The sequence below is a fragment of the Zea mays genome, chromosome 2 (assembly GCF_902167145.1).
Source record: "Zea mays cultivar B73 chromosome 2, Zm-B73-REFERENCE-NAM-5.0, whole genome shotgun sequence".
NCBI lineage: Eukaryota > Viridiplantae > Streptophyta > Magnoliopsida > Poales > Poaceae > Zea > Zea mays.
This window is the reverse complement of record NC_050097.1, coordinates 242559859-242563788: the sequence shown is the minus strand read 5'-3', so window position 1 is coordinate 242563788 and position 3930 is coordinate 242559859.

Below are 3930 nucleotides of genomic sequence, written 5' to 3'. Positions count from 1 at the left end.
GGGCTCTAATGATTCCGTTTTTGGCGATTCATGCCAAAGGGGGAGAAAATATGAGCCCAAAGCAAAAGGACCGCACCACCACCCTAATTTTAAAATTAATGATTTTCAATTGGTAAATTTCAAATTGGTATCTCTTTGTGTTTTAAAGGGGGAGAAAGTAGTATTTCAAAAATGATATATCAAAACCCTCTTGATCACTAAGAGGAGGATCTCATTTAGGGGGAGTTTTGTTTTAGTCAAAGGAAAAGCATTTGAAACAGGGGGAGAAAATTTCAAATCTTGAAAATGCTTCACAAAATCTTATTCATTTACCTTTGACTATTTGCAAAAGAACTTTGAAAAGGATTTACAAAAGAATTTGCAAAAACAAAACATGTGGTGCAAGCGTGGTCCAAAATGTTAAAAATGAAGAAACAATTCACGCCTATCTTGTAAGTATTTATATTGGCTCAACTCCAAGCAACCTTTGCACTTACATTATGCAAACTAGTTCAATTATGCACTTCTATATTTGCTTTGGTTTGTGTTGGCATCAATCACCAAAAAGGGGGAGATTGAAAGGGAATTAGGCTTACACCTAGTTCCTAAATAATTTTGGTGGATGAATTGCCCAACACAAATAATTGGACTAACTAGTTTGCTCTAGTGTACAAGTTATACAGGTGCCAAAGGTTCACACTTAGCCAATAAAAAAGACCAAGTATTGGGTTCAACAAAAGAGCAAAGGGGCAACCGAAGGCACCTCTGGTCTGGCGCACCGGACTGTCTGGTGTGCCACCGGACAGTGTCCGGTGCACCACCGGACATGTCCGGTGCACCAGAGAACTCCAATTCAAACTCGTCACCTTCGGGAATTTCCAGAGCGAACTCCGCTATAATTCACCGAACTCCGGTGCTCCAATGAAGAGCGGCCTCAGGAACTCGCCAGCTTCGGGAATTCATTTCAGCTGCTCCGCTATAATTCACCGGACTGTCCGGTGTACACCGGACTGTCCGGTGTATCTGCGGGGCAACGGCTATTTCGGCGCCAACGGCTACCTGCAGCGCATTTATTGCGCGCCAGCGCGCGCAGAAGTCAGGCACGCCCATGCTGGCGCACCGGACACTCTACAGTACATGTCCGGTGCGCCACCGGACATCCAGGCGGGCCCAGAAGTCAGAGCTCCAACGGTCAGAACCCAACGGCTTTGGTGACGTGGCTGGCGCACCGGACATGTCCGGTGTGCACCGGACTGTCCGGTGCACCATTCGACAGACAGCCCCACCAAACGGCTAGTTTGGTGGTTGGGGCTATAAATACCCACAACCACCCACCATTCATTGCATCCAAGTTTTCACACTTCCAACCACTTACAAGAGCTAGGCATTCAATTCTAGACACACGCAAGAGATCAAATCCTCTCCCAAAATTCCACACAAAGCTTTAGTGATTAGTGAGAGAGATTTGCTTGTGTTCTTTCGAGCTCTTGCGCTTGGATTGCTTTCTTCTTTCTTGATTCTTTCTTGCGATCAAACTCACTTGTAATTGAGGCAAGAGACACCAATCTTGTGGTGGTCCTTGTAGGAACTTTGTGTTCCAAGTGATTGAGAAGAGAAAGCTCACTCGGTCCGAGGGACCGTTTGAGAGAGGGAAGGGGTTGATAAAGACCCGGCCTTTGTGGCCTCCTCAACGGGGAGTAGGTTTGAGAGAACCGAACCTCGGTAAAACAAATCCGCGTGTCTCACTTCACTATTCGCTTGCGATTTGTTTTGCACCCTCTCTCGCGGACTCTATTATATTTCTAACGCTAACCCGGCTTGTAGTTGTGTTTATATTTGTAAATTTCAGTTTCGCCCTATTCACCCCCCTCTAGGCGACTTTCAAATACCCTTACAATGCAATCATTGGTCGTGGTACCCTCAATGCCTTTGAAGCAATTCTTCATCCAGCATATCTTTGCATGAAGATACCTTCGAACCAAGGACCTATTACCATTCATGGAAGTCAGGAAGCTGCCAGAAGGGCCGAAGGAAACTGGACAGACTCAAAGGCAATCCATAACATAGATGGAGCTGAAGCTTGTGAGCAGTACAAGTTTAGAAGGGAGAAAGCTGCTTCGGCCGATCAGCCGAAGCCCATGCTTTTATGTGAGGACATAGCAGAGCAGAAGGTGCTATTGGGATCCCAACTGTCTGAAGAACAGGAGAAAACCTTGATAAGGTTTCTGTTCAACAACAAAGATGTTTTTGCATGGTCAGCCAATGATCTTTGTGGAGTCAACAGGGATGTTATTGAACATTCGCTCAATGTTGACCCATCCTTTAGACCCAGAAAGCAGAGGCTTCAGAAGATGTCTGATGACAAGGCCGAAGGTGCTCGAAATGAAGTAAAAAGGCTCCTTAGTGCCGGAGTTATCAGAGAGGTAAAATACCCAGAGTGGCTGGCTAACACTGTTATGGTAAAAAAGGCCAATGGTAAATGGAGAATGTGTATTGATTTTACTGATCTCAACAAGGCCTGTCCGAATGACGAGTTTCCATTGCCAAGGATAGATTCTCTAGTCGATGCAGCAGCTTCATTAGAGCTTATGAGTCTGCTGGATTGTTATTCAGGCTATCATCAAATTTGGATGAAGAAGGAAGATGAGCCAAAAACCATCTTCATAACCCCTAGTGGAACATATTATTACCTTCGGATGCCTGAGGGGCTCAAGAATGCTGGAGGAAGCTTCAGCAGAATGACAACGAAGGTTCTTCATTCTCAGATAGGCAGAAATGTGCTAACTTATGTTGATGATATCATTGTAAAAAGCACGAAGCAAGATAATCACATTGTTGATCTGCAGGAGACCTTCGCTAATTTTAGACAGACTGGTTTAAAGTTGAACCCAGAAAAATGTGTCTTCGGAGTAAAGAAAGGGAAATTTCTTGGTTGTCTAGTCTCAACAAAATGGATTGAAGCTAATCCAAATAAAATCGAAGCTATCCTTCGAATGGAGCCACCAAGTACAAAAAAGGGGGCTCAAAGATTGACAGGAAGACTGGCATCTCTCAACAGATTTATATCTAGATCAGCAGAGAGAAATTTACCATTTTTCGAAGTGCTGAAGTCAGCTGAAGTTTTTCAATGGGGACCAGTTCAGCAGAAAGCCTTCGAAGAGCTAAAGCAATATTTGATAGACCTAACAACACTAACTCTACCAACGCCAGGGGCTCCACTATTGTTATATGTGGCAGCTTCGCACTCAGCGATAAGTGCAGCACTTGTTCAGGAGAAGCTTGAAGGTCAAATCAAAAAGCAAGCCCCAATATACTTTGTATCCGAAGTTCTTAGTTTATCAAAGAAAAATTACACAGAGTTGGAGAAGGTGCTGTATGCTGTTTTAATGGCCTCCAGGAAGCTTCGGCACTATTTTCAGGCATACAATATAGTTGTTCCTTTTTCACAACCGTTGAAAGATATTATGAGAAATAGAGAAGCCACTGGAAGGGTTGTAAAATGGGTCGCAGAGCTCAATGAATTCTGTATTGATTATATGCATAGATCTTCGATTCAATCTCAAGCATTGTCAGACTTCATTGCTGACTGGACGCCAGGGGCTCAGGAAGAAGAAACGAATAAAGATGCTGAAGTTTGGACAGTATTTTGCGATGGATCTTGGGGAACCTTCGGAGCAGGAGCAGCTGCTGTGTTGGTTGCACCTTCTAAAGTTAAAACTTGTTATGCAACAAGACTTGATTTCAGTTGCACAAATAATATTGCTGAGTACGAAGCTTTACTTTTGGGCCTTCGGAAGTTAAAGGCGATGGGAATCAGAAGGGCGGTTCTAAAAACTGATTCCCAAGTCATTTCTGGTCATATTGATAAAAGTTATAAAGCAAGAGATCCGAAGCTTGAAAAATATTTAGACACGGTCCGAAGGATTGAGGCTTCCTTTGAAGGGTTCTCTG